At 35.4% G+C, this 18,410-nt stretch overlaps 1 pseudogene across 1 annotated transcript; it reads right to left on the bottom strand.

The window, feature by feature from the left end:
* Nucleotides 1-15,504: 15,504 nt before the first annotated feature.
* On the bottom strand, nt 15,505-17,092 carry LOC143579832 (putative glutamine amidotransferase GAT1_2.1; annotated as a pseudogene). The gene is made up of 4 exons (XR_013143539.1): nt 17,062-17,092; nt 16,213-16,934; nt 15,880-16,061; nt 15,505-15,799 (listed from the first exon to the last, which is right to left on the bottom strand). The product of XR_013143539.1 is annotated as a putative glutamine amidotransferase GAT1_2.1 (transcript).
* Nucleotides 17,093-18,410: the final 1,318 nt, after the last annotated feature.

The raw sequence follows: 18,410 nt of genomic DNA on the forward strand, positions 1-18,410 counted from the left end.
ATTTGAAAGGATAATATTAGGGTTGTCATGGGCTTAAGAGGGATTATGGGCCTAAAGCCTTGTGCCTAGGCTATTTAAGCAAACCTAAAACCCTAATTACCTCAAGTTCATCATTTCATCATCATTATCAGACATTCATACGCACACACCTCACCTCTTGCACACAAACATTCCTTCCTTTTCATTTTATCCAAGATCTAAGGAGCCTAGAAAGCTGGTTTCCTATTCATTCACCATAAAGGAAATCATCTAGGGTTTGCAAGAAGAACAAGATCTAATCTAAACCAACTTTATAAGGTATGTTACTTGATTAAAGGCTCATCTTTTGTCCATCTCCATCTCATTCTAATAATTGTAAAGTGGTAATGAACAAATGGGTTTTGTGAGATTAACACGTAACGAACCGAGTAACTAAGTGAATTTTATTTAGCTATGTAAACAAGTTAGATTTCGAATTTAAAACGATTTATATATATATATATATATATATATATGAATTTATAATAAGATGGGCTCAAGTGGAAATGAGATAAGAATGAGTTAATGGGACCCGAAATTCGGTTCGTGTGGACTATGGATCTATCACACCTCGTTAAGAGATTTGCGAAAGCGTAAAACGGTAATGTAATAGACACAACTGGTATCAAACACATTGTTCATAAAGAAACTTTACTAACTAATTTACAATATATTACATCGATCTAACTTTGTTTACAAACTAGGTGATATAAACTAATCCTGCTCGATAAGCTACTTTACTCCTAACTCGAATTCTTGTACCAATTTACACAGCATCGATCACAATCCAAGCACGTAGCACATAAGCAATCTACTCCACTTTTCTGAATATCTGAAAAGCAAGTTAAAAATAGGTCAACTACGACTAGTTGGTGAGTTTCATAAGTTTTAATGAAATCGGTTCTGCGTACCACACAGCCATAATTTGTATGTATGCGCGTATGCAAAAAACTATTTACGTTTGTATATATGTACGTCTGTATGTTTATATGTACATATGTATGTGTGTATGTTTATGATATAAGTTTGAAACTACGATAAAATCGTGACTGTTTGTTCATACTACTCGCCTCCATTTTCCACGTAAATCAACCACTGTGGCCCCCTTTCCACCTACAACGGTTCCACGTAAAATCAACCATTACACAGTGTGTTTGTGTGTGTGTATATACATAGTATGTCCTACGCTATAGTGTTTCCTACGCCTACCCACATAGCATGTATTTAGATATATATTTACACATATATAGTATTTCCCACGTACCATCAATCATTGTGCCCCTCCCCCCCTTCCGCCCATAATATATATAATCATAGTATTTTCTTGGCATTCATGCCATAATCAAGTTAGTTTCTTTAGTTGCAGCAGAACTTGGCTCATAGGCCATACTCAACTTTAGTTTATTACTATTGTGGCCCCCCTTCCTCCCACAATAACCTCGTGGCCTCCACCGCCCATGTTGTTCTCATGGTCGTCACAGACACATTATCCCCATGGCTATTACAGACCACGTTATCCCCATGGCCTTCACAGACCACGTTATCCCTATGCCCATTACCGACCACGTTATCCCCATGGCTATTACAGACCACGTTATCCCATAGCCGTTACATATCACGCTATACTCATGGCCTTCACAGACCACGTTATTTCCCTAATTCGTTATATTTAACATTACATAACGTGTTTGTATAAACATATTGTCACGTGTAATTTCATTATGTTTTAGCATTCGTACTATCTCCACTCAATATATCAATCAACAATATTATCACCTTTCATCAGCATGTAGTCAACCATTATGTTTGTGGGGACTTTTCGTATTTGAACATTTAAATGATTCATATCTTGAACCGTTTTCAGATAGATAAATGTATATAAACATGCTTTTCACCCAAAAAGTTCGTAAACAGTTTTAAAAGAGGGGTCATGTAAGTTACGGTTTAGTAGGAACTCAGTGCAATGTCAGCTCGAGGTTCGTTTCCCTTGCTATCACTTAGTCCATATAGTCAATACTATAATAATTTTAATATTTAATATTATTATAATCCTCATAATAAACTGGGCTGTATAGCTAGTCTGGGTATAGCTGTCACGCCCAGAAAGTGTCAATAGGCTTAGATTGTGATGTTGTTTAATGTCTAACACTTAAAACCGAACTTGGCTCAGTTTCCCTGTTTTACTAGCTGGGACAAGTTGATTTTTTACGCGTTTAGAAAACAAGTATGAGTATGTAAACTTGGGTAAATGTGTTGGTTGATAAAATGATTGAGTTATAAAGAAAGATCACAATTTAGGGTTCAGGATTCCATACGGAACTCATTTCCGTTTATTCAGTCTGGTTTGGAGAAAAACACGCACAATCCATCCAAATTCCGGATTCCCCACAAAATTTCGATTCAACTTAATTAACCCAAAAATATGATTTTTCATCACTCTTGATGTCTTTATATTCCAATAGGTTCGCTAATCACGAACTCCTCGGTTTTTATCAGAATTGAATTCGTTTAATCTTCAATTTAGCACAATTAATTATCCGTTTATCATTAAATTATTAAAATTTAGAAACTTACCAAGTAAAATATAAAGATTTTTATAAAAATATTTCTGGAATTATTTGCGTATTTATTAATTTATAAAAAATCATTTTATAGGCTATATTTAAACCGTAAATCGTCCGTTTATACCAAACGATTTTCAAAAAGACCAAAAAACTTCCTGAGTGATCCAAATGTATCCCAAAACATCCTATAAAATTTCAGAACTTAACAAGCTTGCCAAATCACCTTTTCGAGCCAAAAATGACTGTAAAAACTCGAATAAACGCGAATCCATAAAACATAGTTAGGTTTCTCCAAATAACGCCAAATTTTACAGGTCGTCATATTATGAAATACCTGAGTTCTCTAACAAATTTCATAATTTTTCAAGAAGTGTAAGTAGTTTTCCCAAATAAATGTCCCTAAACGGTAATAAATTCGCCAAATATTCTCGGATAGTCGAAAAATTCCCAAATTTGAATAGAGACTCAATCGTATTGTCCCTGATGCTCCTGCAAAAGTTTACAAGATTACAATATGTACATCATAATCTAACCCTAAGCAGCCCCTAAACGAGTATTTCGGCAATACCTCTGCGGTTTTCGACTGTTTCAACCCTTTACTTGATTTTTCGGGTTCTAGGCCTTCTAGCTAGAGTAATTACAGGCCCTATATTATAAAACCAAGTATGTATCAACAAAAGACTAGCCTTGAAACTTAGGGTTTCGGTTAGGGCTTTAAACCGAACTTTTGAACCGTAAAAACGCGATTAAAACCCTCTAATCTGTGTTTTTGGCCAAAAAAGTTATCAAATCAGATTTTCAACCAGGTTTGCCATCAAAGTATATTTTTGGATGATTTTGAAGAATTTTACATGGTTATTTATGATTTTTACTAATAAAACCATCATTTTTATTCATAAACCATGTTTAATCATGTGTATAATGCTCAAAATCAATGTTACATTAAAGGTTTTTGGCTGGAGAAGTTAAAGAGCAGCAAGAGCAGGTGGAATGGTCTAGCGTTTGTGAGGAAAAGATCTATTTGTTAACTTTAATATGAAGAAAGGTTAAGGATGTGCTTTTTTTCGAAATTGGCGGCCGGACCCTTTTTGCGCCCCACTTTGGCCCATTTTCCTTGTTTTGTCTGCCCATACGTAAAATCTCGAGTTCTAATTTATTTTGAGTTTGGTTTTTGTCATGAAAAATATATCGGGTGTGACAAACTGCGTGAAAACGAGCGTTTTTTCGACAATTTTTGTGTAAATTTAGTAAAACATAACATTTGTTTGTAAAAATCCAAAATATATTCACAGATCACTTAAAACATCCCAAATAATTGTTTTGTAAGTCTTTTTCGGCTTAACGGATGATACAATGCTTGTTTTGGAATTATCTTTCGCGTTTTAAATCATAGCGGGTAGTTAAACGAATATGTTTTCGTTTAACTGGTTTGCTATTGTACTAATGCCATAATATCAATATTTTGGTTTATAATATACGTATATCACTTATAGATGGCCCCCTGGGATATCCGGGTCATAACCAGACCCGTTTGGTTATTCGTTCGTTCGTTCGTTACGCAATAAGCATAATTGCTTATTCGATATATGAATACAAAGATGTACTGGGTTTTGTCACGAATGTCACTGGATCCGCACCCCAAATGCTTCTGATGGGTCATAGGGTCCGACTCCAAAATTGAATCAATTGAAATAGGAGAACTTGGTTCAATTTTCAATCGAGTAAGGTCAAGGGGGGATCAGCTCGATTGATCCGAAAGAGAAGGAGTCGACCCTACTCGAGTCGAATGAATAAAAGCAAGGGAGGACTTGACTCAACTTCGAGTCGATTGGGAAGTCGGTTCAAATTTGGCTTGACTAGGGAGAGGGAGGATCGACTCGATTGTGGTTCGGTTGGAAATAAATGGACTCGATCCCAAACTCGGCCCGATTCGACTAGGTTACACTCGACTCCGGTCGAGTCGACTGGTAGAGAGGGACCCGAATCGCGTGTTCGAGTCAATTGGAACGTGTGATTGATTTGATTCCAGTCGACAACAGAGAGACACTCGACCCGAGTGATCAAATCGAATGGGTGAGGGAGAGACTCGGCTCAGACAACGAGTCAAGTGGGGCCTTGAAACCCGATCCAAATGAACCGAGTGAACCTAAGGGGAACTCGACCCGAACCCTAGTCCAATGAAATAAGTAGACTCGATCCAAAATTTTTAAGGAAACCTGAACCCGACTTAAATGGAATTACGGAATGTAACCCGAACCCGATTTAAATAAAAACGTAAACCGGACAGAGACTCGCCTCGTCAAGAAACTGTTAACATATAAATTCGTTAAAGTAATAGAGTTAGGACTCGTTAAGGTTATAAGCTATCGTTAACCCGTTCCGTTTTGAATCATTAACTTGAGAGTTCTAATTCGTAACTTATAGAGATCGTAACGAATAATGACTAGTTTCGTAACTGACAAGTTTGGTGTCGGTTTCGTTAAACTATAAATTCGGTTTCGTTAGTATAGTAAGTGTCACACCCCGACTAGCACAATGCGGAAGCGTAAAACGGGAATTTAACAGACACCTCTGATATCAACACTTTGTTTATAAAGAAACATTACAAACTAATTTATAATATATTAAATTTCTTCGTTCTATCATTGTTTTATAGTCTAGGCGATACAAACAAAACTAGTTCCTTAACTATACATTCTTACTACTATCGCCCTTGCTTCTATTCACATAGCATCAACCACACACCTCAGGCAAGTAACAGGTCACCAAATCATTCCAATTTAGGTACACCTGAAAAGCAGTTTAAAACGGGTCAACTACTAGAGTTGGTGAGTTTCACGAGTTTCAAGAAATCAGTAATGAGTATTCACAAGTCAACACTTGTAATCATAAAATAAGTATGTATGTATGTAACTGATGTATGTGATGTAATTATGCTAAGCTACAGTGAAGCCTGGACTGTTCGTGCTGCGTGCCTCCATTTCCCACGCTCAATCAACCACTGTGGCCCCTTTCCGCCCACAACATGCCCCGGTAGCTATGCTTAACACTACATAGCTGGTTTGTAAAAATAAAATATGGACATGTGCAAACGGGATAATGTCTCAGCAACCGTGCTGGCCCCGCCTGGGTTTGTCAAATCAATAGTACTATTCACAAGCCACCGGCTCGAAGTTAATCACTGTGATCGTGGGGACTTTCGTGTGTTAGCACTTAGATAATTCACATCATCACATGTTTCAGATAAGTATATAGATATAAGCAAACATGCTCTTCACCCCAAAAGTTCATAAAACAGTTTAAAAGTGGGGTCATGAAACTCACGGTTTAGTAGATAATCAGTACTGTATCAGATCGTGGTTTGTTCGGTCCGCTATCAGTAGTTCCTATAATCAATATTATAATAATATTAATACTTTAATATTATTATAATCTCAATACTAAAATGGGCTGTATAACTAATCTGGGTATAGTTGGAATGCCCAGAAAGTGGCAATAGGCTTAGGTTGTGATGTTGTTCAATGTCTAATACTTAAAAACCGAACTTGGCTCAGATTCCCGTTTTCCCAGCAGGGCCAAGTTGTTCGTTTACACGTTCAGAAAACAATTATGGGAAAATAATCTTGGGTAAATGTATTGGTTAATAACATGATTAAGTTATAAAGAAAGATCACATACTGGGGTCCCGGATTAGCCACGGGGCCCGTTTTCCGTTTATTCAGTTTGATTTAAGAAGAAACGCGCACAATCCATCCGGATTGTCCAGGTTTTTCATAGAAAAGTTTGTTTTTACTTAATTAATCTGAAAATATGATTTTTGATCACTCTTGGTGTTTTGATATTCCCCCAGATTCGCTAGTCGCAAACTTGCCGGTTTTTATAAAAACTAAATTTGTTTAATATTCAATTTAGCATAATTAATTAACCGTTAATCATTAAATTATGAAAATTTAACCACTTATCAATTAAAATATGTAAATTTTTATAAAAATATTTCTGGAATTTATTTACTGATTTATTAATTTATAAAAATTCATTTTATCAGCTATATTTCGCCTGAAAATCGTTCGTTTACCCTAAACAATTTCCAAAATTTTCACAAAAATTCCTGAATGCTCAAATCATGTCCCAAATCAACCTATAACAATTCCAGAATATAAAAAGCTCGTACGATATTCTTTTCGGCCCAAATTCGGCTATAAAAATTCACACGAACGCAAATAAACAACACACCTTTAAACTTCTCCAAATGATCCCAAAATTCATATGTGATCAAAATACATTAAATCTGAGTTCCCAGAAAAATTTCATAATTTTTGAAGTATTTTAGCTATTTTTCCCAAATAAACGTTCCAATTCGGTAATAAATTTGCCAAATATTATCGGATGGTCGAAAAATTACCAAATTTGAACAGGGACTTATTGACATGGTCCCTGATGTCTCTGAAAAATATCAAGTCCTAAAAATATGCACATCATAACCTTAACCTAAATAGCCCGTAAGCGAGTGTTTCGCCATTACCTTAGCGGGTTTAGCTCGTTTCCGACTTTTTAATCAAGTTTTCAGATTTTTGTGCTTCTAAGCAAGCTAGGTACGAGTTCTATATCACAAACCAAGCAATTTTTCATCAACATAACAGCCCTTAACTTAGGGTTTCGGCTAGTGCACAAAAACGAACTTTTGAACCGTAAAAACGTCGTTTCAACCCTTTAATCCGTGTTTATGGCCAAAAAAACTATCAAAACAGGTTCCTTACCATTTGTATGATCAAAACATGTTTATGGACCATTTTTAGGATTTTTACAGGTTAGGAATGATTTTTAGTAACCAATACATGTTTTTATGGTATTAAACAAGTTTAAACAAGTACAAAAGCTACTTATTTAAGCTCCTTACCTTAGGGTTTGAAGGTTTTCTGGCTGGAGCAGAGCTTGTATCAAGAGTTTTCAAGAAAATAATGTTGAAAATGTCTTGCATCTAGTTTAAATGTGAAAGGACCAAAAAGGGGGGGGGGGGCTGCTGTTGCGATAGGAGGTCCATGGGCCCATTTGGGCCCATTTTGGCCCAAGTTTCTGATTTCTCAAGCCCAAATACGAAAAGCCCGGTCCAAATTTAGTTCGGGTTCGGTTTTTGGCGCGAAAGACTTATCGGGTGCGTTAAACAGCGCGAAAACGAGTGTTTTTCGGCTAGTTTTGTGTAAAATTATAAAAACATACGATATGTTTGTAAAAATCAAAAATATTTTCACGGATCGCTTAAAATATTTCAAGTAAGTGTTTGGTAAGTCTTTTTCGGCTTAACGGATGATACAATGCTTGGTTTGTAACTATCTTTCGCGTTTAAATCTATAGCGGGTAGTTAAACGAGCATGTTTTCGTTTAACTTGTTTGCTATCAAACTAAGACCATATTTTTAATATTTTAGCTTGTATAGATCGTATATCACTTATAGATGGCCCCCCCGAGATATCTGGGTCATAACCTGACCCGTTCGGTTAATCATTCGTTTGTTATGCAAAAGGCGTTTATTTGCTTAATCGGTAAATACATACTGAGGTGTACCTTGTTTTGGCTCAAATGTCACAGTAAGCTCGGTTACTTAACTTAAAATTAAACTCCATTAACTTAAGATTATGAAATATTAAAAAATAAAGTTAATATGTGTAATTATTAACAGTTAGCCGAGCTCAGTTAAAGAAGGGTATTATGGTAAACTCGGAGAGGAATTATCTATAGGTGAGTTCTAGCCCCTTAACTTTGTGACGTTTTTCGGGGCTGTGTGCATACTCCTATGTGATAGTTAATACACTTATCCTAAGAGATAAGTGTATGATGTGTGTATGATGACGTATTGAATGATATAATAGAATGTATATATGAATAAATGTGTATATATATTTATATATATGAATAGAAGATATGTAAAGTATGCATGTATGATAACGAATGTATGGTAATGAATGTATGGACGATTGGCGTGAGGAGTATGGTTGTATGGTTATTCGGGATAGAGGGACCAGACCCTAATAATATCTGAGACAGGAGGGACCAGAGCCTAATAATATCCGAGACAGAAGGGACCAGACCCTAATAATATCCGAGATAGAAGGGATCAGACCTAACTAATATCTGAGATGGTAGTAATAGAATAGCTTTTGGTATACCATAGGGAATTATGAAAGAAAGTTTGGGAGTGCGTACGTATGTATGAAAGAAGTAATAGTAAGTAAGTACGAATACATATCTTCGGACACGTACGGTATAAGTAAAGATATGAATGTAATGTATGTTACTTGATTAACTAGAACTCACTCAGCATAGCTGACTTTTAGTATGCATGCAGGCGAATAGAATGAGGTTGGTTGCTTAGAGGGAGACACGTGGCAAATAAATGAAGACTGGCATCGAAAAGAAGAAAATTCATGTGTTATTTATGTTAAACGTTAAGACTTATGTTATTTTGATTAAAACCAGTACTTATGTTATGTAAGAATGATTGACTTATTATTCCGCAATTTGTTTTAATTAACTCTGATTTTTGAATTATGTGAATGAGTAAATCCAACCCGTGCAAATGTAGGGCACCCGAGACCGGGGCCTTATATTTTCCTCACTTGTCCAAGTTCTTTTCTTTTTAAGTAATGTAACTACAGGCCCTATATCATAAAACCAAGCATGAATCATCAAAAGATCAGCCTTGAAACTTAGGGTTTCGGTTAGGGCTTTAATCGAACTTTTGAACGGTAAAAACGCGTTTTAAACCCTCTAATCCGTGTTTATATCCAAAAAACTTATCAATTCAGATTCCTAACCATGTGTAGGATCGAAACATGTTTGTGAACAATTTTTAGGGTTTTTACATGGCTAGATATTATTTTGGTAATCAAAGTTTCATGTTTATGTAAAATCCATGTTTAAACCTTGATGAAAAGATCAAAATTTATTATGTTACCTTAGGTTTTGGTAAGAACTATGAAGGACCAGCTAGAGCAGAAAGAGTGTAAAATATTTTTGGCTTTGAGAATGTCCAGAATAGATTATATGTATAGAAAACAAAAGAAAGGGGGTTGGTCCAACTTGGCAGCTGCAAGGTGTAAGGGCCCCCCCCCCCCCCTCGGGCCCTATTTTGGACCATTTTCCTTATTTTGCATGCCCAAACGTAAAATCTCGAGTCCAACTTTATTTAGCTAATGAGCATAGTACGGTCCATCAACAATTACCAAGCTAATATAATAATAATAATAATGTATAATTATTTATTATTTTGATCTATTTATTATATAAATGATTATAATGACCATACGATAAATATATAAATATATTTAATTTTTACACATGAATTGATCTTGTTACCCAGTGATGTTACGCATGTACATACTAACCTCAATGGTGACGCTACTTTTAGACAAGGCTTATGAATAATTAAGATGTGAAGATTAAATGTTCGGTCAAGAACGCGAAGTACAAAACTTAGTAATGGTTGGTATAAAACAATAGTTCTTAAAGGTTTTGTAAATTAAATAATGCTTATGACATGAACATTTTCTCTCCCATCTTTTACCCCCACCCTCACAACAACTAAGTGTCCCACCCATACTAGCTTTACAAAGACATTTGTCTTAGAATTTAAATGCGATTGTTTCGATTTGGTAATAAATTGTGAAGAACAACATACATATATATTAGATATTAATTAAACATTTTTACATGATGATATATTAAACACAGTGACGGAACCAGAGGCTCTAGTCTGGAGGGTCGTAATAGAAAATTTTATGTTGTAGAATACTTCTTATGTTGTGGAGAAAAAAAATGATTAGGTTAAGGTTATAATCTTTGAATAACGTGTGTGAAATTATTATAGGTAACTTTACACAAAAAAAAAAAGTGTCTGAACAAAAAGGATCTTTATAAAAAAACCATTATTGTATTAATCATATTAAGTAAATAGCAATAAAGTTGAAGTAATAACTATAGCATTAATTCTAATAATAAAATGAAAACAAAATTTACGTAAGGAGGAGTTAAAAAGAATAGGTTTAAGAAAATACGAGGAGTTAAAAAAAATTGAGTAGGTTATAGCCTTTAGGTTGTACTTGTGTTAATTGGCAACCATCCATAAAGCATTAAAAAAACAAAAATCATTCTTAATGGTTTTTATCTTCTTCTTTCCTCCACTTCATGTGAATTAACAACCCCTGTCTCATCGTCGCGTTTAGCCGGAAAAAACCAACAGTAATGTTACTATACTTTTCTCTCCTTGCTTTAACCACACTACCGGTAAGAGTTTGTAAAGGGTCCAACTTCCTAAACCAAATTGCGATCGAAAACACCGTTAACGGCAAACCAGGTCGGCCAGAGGGTCAATGGACCCCGGACCTCCAGTGGTTCCGTCATTGATTAAACTTAAAATATATTGTATACAAAATCCAAATTTACTATATATTAATTTATTCACACGTTTTGATTTAATATTGTTTATATATACTTTATTAAAGTTTTATTATTTTATATTGATTAGAAAGACAATGTTTTTTATTTAGACCAGTAATCTTGTAATCTTTTAAGTAATGAAACATCTGTTTTTTCTGTTTTAATCAAAGCCTTGCATTATTTAAGGTTAATGTATAATAATCGGTTATCATACATTAGGTACGCGAGTTTTTTGAACATCGATTTCAATTTCACGCGGTGGCATAATTGTAAATAACTTCAATTTAATTCTATGATCTAATTCATCAATTGATTCATCGAGCGTCTATCCATATCAATATAATTCAACCGTCGATCAGTATTAAACTAATTTGCAGATCGATATCAAACTGATTGAGTTAATTATCTAACCCTAAAAATGTTCGTTACCTGCAAATAAAACAGAACGTTTTATCAAAAACGTATAAGAAGAATCACAATTTAAGGCAGAGTTTCAACCTAGAATCATAAATAAAACGTATAAACCTAGAATGTATTAATAGAACGTTTAAAGGTTTAAAACATACAAGGAAGAATCACAAATAAAACATTCTAAAAAACTTTACAGGTTTAAAACGTAACTAAAAATAAGAACTAAAAAATTATTTATACATTCTAGGTTGAAAAAGTAACTAAAAATCATTTATACGTTCTTTTATTATTGAAATTCCTTTAGAACGTGTAAAGGTTTAAAGTGTATTAACAGAACGTTTAAAGGTTTAAAGCTAATACGTTCTGTTAATACGCTTTAAACCTTTAAACGTTCAGCTAAAACGTTTTTAGCTTTAAACGTTTAATGTCAAAAACCCATCATCCAGAACTCAAAATTAATCGATTGAAACTTCAAATTGATGATTAATTGAATCGATGTCAAAGATTAACCGATCAATTGGCTTCAATTTCAATTCAACTAAACAAACATGTGACGAGTTTTGCATTTTTCCGATGAGTTTGTTGTCGACGACGATGATGGTGACGAAGAGTGTTGATGGCGCCGGCGAGCGGAGGTGAATGAGGAGTGCTGATGTCGGCGACTAGTGGTGGAGACGGAATGAGGGAGAAGGACGAGCATATGAGTGTAATTGTGATTTTGGGTTTTGAAAATCTAACAGTTAGAAGTGTCGCGTACGTAATGTACGATAAAGGATTATTGTATTTTATCCTTTATCACTTTATATATATCTTTTTATCTATATAAATGTCTATTAAAAAAATCCTATGTGTTAGCTGTGGTTACTATCCAACTCTTCTCAAGCTACTAGATTGTTTGATTTGTGATTTGAACATTCTTATGCGTTTGACCCGAATTCGTGGATATGGATCTCACCAAACCTGAATAATAGTCCTTCAATGGGTTATAATATACCATTTATTTGTAAAACTCTTTCATAATCAAACAATAATTTTCGTAGGTCATGAGTCTCACCAAACCCCAAATAGCCCTCAAACGAGTTATAACATCTCATTTACTAGTGAAAAAACTCCTTAATCACCAAACAAGAATTTTCGCAGGTCATGGGTCTCATAAAATCCGGATAGCCCTTAAACGGCTTATAACATCTCATTTCTTTGTGAAAACCTCTTATCATCAAACCCTAATTTAATTTCTCCTCTACATATTCCCATCCGCCAACCTATCCTCTCTATCACCGATTAACTTCTGATTACCACCAACAATCGTCAACCTCATCTTTCATGCATCAACCATTACCATCACCTACATCAACCGCCTGTTTTTCATAAGACAAATATTTGTGTTCATGCTTGTTCGTTAAAAAAAATCAACATGCTCGTTGTAAGGCCCCGTTACCGGTAACCCTACTTTCGTGTTGGATTTACTCATAAACACAGTTCTAAATTTCAGAGTTAATTAAAACATTTACGCGGAATATAAAATTTTCATAAAACATTACAATATTTCATAACTTGTCTCAAAACATCCTTTGTCTTTCACATTAAAACATTAAAATTAAAACATCATAAGTCTTCAGATGCCAGACTCTTGTTCAGTGCCACGTGTCTCCTCAAGCAAGCTGCCTCAATCTACTCACCTGCGTGCATACTAAAAGTCAGCTACGCTGAGTGAGTTCTAGTTAATCACATAATCATACCATACACATAAAATTATATCCTTTCATTCATACTTTTATACTTTCATACTTTCATACTTTCTTACTTTCATACTTTCTTACTTTCTTTTGTATTAACTTACTTTCATATCTTACGTTATAAAGAGCATTACGCCCTACATTCCTCGAGTATTATTAGGGCTCGGTACCCTCTTTCCTCGAGTATTATTAGGGCTCGGTACCCTCTTTCCTCGAGTATTATTAGGGCTCGGTACCCTCTTTCTCTCGAGTATTATTAGGGCTCGGTACCCTCTTTCCTCGAGTATTATTAGGGCTCGGTACCCTCTTTCCTCGAAAATTAGTAGGGTTCGGTTCCCTAGTTCTCGAATATTAGTAGGGTTCGATTCCCTCTTCGTTACCATACAACCATACATCATATCTCGAGTATTAGTAGGGCTCGGTACCCTTTTCGTAACCATACAACCATACATCATACCTCGAGTATTATTAGGGCTCGGTACCCTTTTCGTAACCATACAACCATACATTATCATTTCTTTCTTCTATTATCTCTATCATGTTCATACACATAAACATACATAACATACTTACCTTATACATAGCGTTACAACCTGACAGTACGTGCAATATCCGAAGATCGTTCACGTACCATCAAGCAATCATTCATACATTTCACATTATCCACATAAGGCATACACTTATCTCTTAGGATAAGTGTATTAACAAACATATTGAGTATGCACACAGCCCCGAAAACGTAACACATAAATGGGGCTAGAAACTCACCTGAACACGGTTACGTTCACCGTTAATCGTAATCTCTTTCTTCAGTTGTGCACGGCTGACTGAATAACAAGTATACGTATCAATTAACTATCACTTCTCATAATGTATTTCTATCTTTATATGACCCACAACGAACGGGGGTCCGGGGGCAGCGCCCCTGGCAGAGGGGTCTAGGGGCGGCAGCCCCTAGCAGGGTCCAATGGGCAGAGCCCCTGGCTGGGGTCGAGCTGCCAGGTCAGCTTGGAAAAATTTTATTTCCATTAACTGTCTTAACACATTTTTCATTAGATTTTTAATTTATTTTCTAATCGAACTTGACTTTAAGCGAAGTTAAACCTTAGGCGAACTTAGCTTTAGACGAAGTTATCAGGCGAACTTGGCTTTAGGCGAAGTTAAACCTCAGGCGAACTTAGCTTTACAGCGAAGTTGCCATCAGGCGAACTTAGCTTCAGGCGAAGTTGCCAGATAGGCGAACTTAGCTTTACAGCGAAGTTGCCATCAGGCGAACTTAGCTTGCAGGCGAAGTTCATCAGGCGAACTTGGCTTGCAGGCGAAGTTCATCGCTTTGAAGGCGAAGTTGCCCAGATGAGGGCGAAGTTGCCCAGATGAGGGCGAAGTTGCGGTTTCTGTCCAACATTTCGAGCGATTTTAACACCCTTGTTACGGTCCAACATCACCCACTACGCTTCCCGACCATTTTCGGTCGTTTATACACTAAAAGCTCGGATCTTTAAACTTCAAAGATCAAGAATCATACCTTTTTGAGCTTGTTTGGGTCTTGTTTACTCGTTATCACAACTAATCTCTCTCTCTCTCCCTCGGATCTGCCGCCTTTCTCTCTTCCGGCCGGCCGGCGGTTGTAGTGTGTGGTGTGTGTGTGTTTTGGAAGTGTGAAAGGATAAGATGGAAATGAAGATATTTTGGGTTTAGGGGGTATTTATATCCCTTAAATCCCATTCTCATTTAACCCATCTCAATTAATCCAAGTCCATGGTCCGCTCCTTACCCGACCTTAATTAATTACGCGAAATCACTAAACATAACTTCCTTTATTCAACATTATAAATTTTAGGATGTTACACTCGTGTTCGTTAAAAATCTAAAAAACTATACATCTCAATTGAAAGAGCCCAATTAAAACAAATCATTACAAAACAACGTTAAAATATAAAACAACTCATTAAAAATATAAAATAACAAAACGATTAAAAACAAAAACCTAAATAAACTCCCGTAATACGGAGACTCAAACAACTTTGTTATATTAGTTTCTATACTTTTTAAATTAATTTCTAATTTTTGTATATTAGTTTTTATTTATTAGAATTAATTGATTCAAAATAGATTAGAATATGTTTGTCGTTTAAAATAAAAAATTATAAAAGTCCAATAAGATTTGACCACAGTTCATTTCCAACTGTCAATACACTCAGCAATGTGGAAAAACAAAAGTAGGTACAAGATAGTGATAACATGGATACATCATACATGTGATCATGGAAAGGTGATTCAGCATTACAGTAATCACAAAAGAAGCAACAAAGATAGACAATTTTTTTTTCTTAATTTCATTAAGATTTCTTGTGTTTTGTTGTAAAGAAATAATAATGATCATGGAAGGTCAGCAGTTGTAGCAGTTTGAAGCTGTTTCTTCTTCTCCATCATGTCAGAACATATCTGCTCCATTGTGTTGTAGAAAAGATTAAGATCAGATAATTGCTTCATTGTCATCTTCCCCATCACTACTCTTGCCAATTTCTCTTTTTCTTCATTCACCTTCAACCTCTCCATATATGAAGATGCATTCCTCATTGTTGCTCCCAGCTGTATCAACCAATTCTCTTGTTGCAAACTCAATGCTGTATTTGACTGTAACCGCCATCATAATTAGCTAGCTAGTAACACAAGAATAAGATCAAATTGTTGAATCATTAATTCATGATATATACCTCAAGAAACTCAGCTCCTGGTTTGAGATCAGATTCTCTAAGTTGTCGCTTATTGCCTCCTTCATATATGTTTCTTGCAAGTCAGATTCTCTAACCAATTCTTTATCAAGTTTCAAGAATGAAGGTAGCCTTTTTATGGCATTGAGCTTTTTTTGATACGCTACAACCGCCTTCACAAATTCCTGCAACCATGGAAATGACTCGATACGCATTGGCTTGAAAAGTATGTCCTTTTAAAGAAGAGCAAAAAAAGAAGTATACATTCTTTCACATAGAGATAGAATGCAACTGGGTAACAAGTTGCGTCATTAGCCCCGTGAAAGCAATATTTACCTTATAAGCAGCAGTGCATCCAGGATAATCAAATTCATCTGAATTCGCCTTCCTCATACGCTCAGGATGAAACTGCAACCCCATCATAAACTTGCCCTCTTCCGGATTATAAGCTTCCGGATCATAAAACCCTTCAACTAAACCATCTGGTGCATATGCCATGGGCTTGAACCGTTGTGCTAGCCTCTTGACCCCTTGATGGTGATAGCTATTAACCCGAATCTCCATACCATCTTGTAATGATTCTTTAAACCATTGATGCAAAGGGGTTTCTTCAACGATGGTAACAACATGTCGGTGGCCATCATAATTATCATAATCCATATGAACCACTTCCGGTGGGCAGGTTTTTGCTAATTCTTTCCCAATATCCTGATAAAGAGTACCCCCACATGCAACATTCAATACTTGTGATCCTCTACATATGCCTAAATAGGGTATGTTTTTTTCTAGGCAGTGTTTGGCTAGTGAGAGTTCTATTGTGTCCTTTTCTTTATCAATAGCGGTGTCGCTGACGTGTAGCTGCCAGATTTCCTCTAATTCCTCCGCGGATAAATTGGGTTCGTCATCTTCATATAGTGATGGGTCGACGTCTTCCCCTTCGCACAGAAGGACTCCATGGATTGGCTCAAAGCTGTGCAACAACGTGTGGACACCGGCCACACGGGGTACGATCACTGGGACAGCTCCATATCCGACTATAAGATCGAGATGATATTCACCTGAAAGATAATAAAACCAAACAAAGTTTTAATTAAATTAAGAACAATGAACTAAAATCAAAATGCCATGATTAGATCAACCTATCAGTTAGGATTTGTGTAGGCTTTGAGTCGACAAGGAGAATACAGGCTCGGGCCCACATTAATTTCTTGTTCATTAAGCTAATAAACCTAGATTTATCTATAATATATATTGTGTTATGTGATTGTAATTTTTGGTTCTATAAAAGGCAAAATCGAGCCCACATTAATTTCTTGTTCATTAAGCTAATAAACCTAGATTTATCTATAATATATATTGTGTTATGTGATTGTAATTTTTGGTTCTATAAAAGGCAAAATAATCTGGTTACAACACGTGGATATTAGTCCCCATCGAGACCAAGCCACATTAACTTCATTGTGTAGTTTATATTAAGTAGTTCTGTGCGAATAATTGTTTGTTCGAGTGTGTTAGATATTTCCACTGCATGCCACTTTGTTCTTAAGTTTAAACACTAGCTAGAGTCAGTTAACCAAGTACAGGATGAATTGAAAACAAAACGTACCGACAAAATCAACAAACTTGCTCTTGCGAAGGCTCCCGCCTGGATACGATGATGACACGAGGTAAGATGACTGCGAGATCGGAGGTTGACATGGCAGTGTCTGCTACAAATATGGTTATAATGATTATTGATGACATTGAAAGCTCAAATGTGATGTATAAATAGGGAATGGGATGCGGAAATCACGTGGGAATCTATGGACCATGGGGGCAATTTATTATAACTAAATACATCATCAGTGGAGACTTATCCATTTTCTTGGAACCACTCCCCTTTCTCATAATATATATATATATATATGTATATATATATATATATATATGAGAGGGATAATTTGAAAACCATGTTGAGTTTTAAGAACTTAAGAACTTAATTCTAGGCCACACATTTAATTAAATAGATTGGAATATGTGGTTGAGATTAAATATGGCAAAAAAGTCAAAGTAGTAGAGAGAATAAATATGTAAGTGGTTACACTAACTTTTACGTTCGTTACACATGTGGAAAAAGTCGACTCGGTGCGTAAAAAATTCTGTAATTTTTTTTACGTGTATGTAACTTACATATATGTAAAAAAAATTCGAAAAAAAAAAAAATCGTTACACTGAGTTCTTTCGAGTTCTTAAAACTCAAAGGGGTTCTTAATTGAAATCTCCTCTCTCTCTCTCTCTCTCTCTCTATATATATATATATATAGGGTAAGGTTAAAATGAAAACCCACTTGAGTTGTGAAAACCCGCGAAAATCCTATGTAACATCGTTTTTTTTTGTTACATGTAATATATGTTGTTACATTTAATACAAAACACCGAAATATCAAAAAAAATGTTTTGCTATTTTTTAACATTTTTTTATTAATTTTTATATATGTTTTCAGGAGAGAGAAAAAGTTATATTTATATTTACATTTTTTTATTCACTTTAATCG

This window comes from Bidens hawaiensis, unplaced genomic scaffold (genome assembly GCF_021521415.1).
Source record: "Bidens hawaiensis isolate Kalapana, Puna unplaced genomic scaffold, B.hawaiensis_p1.1 tig00001463_1, whole genome shotgun sequence".
Classification (NCBI taxonomy): domain Eukaryota; kingdom Viridiplantae; phylum Streptophyta; class Magnoliopsida; order Asterales; family Asteraceae; genus Bidens; species Bidens hawaiensis.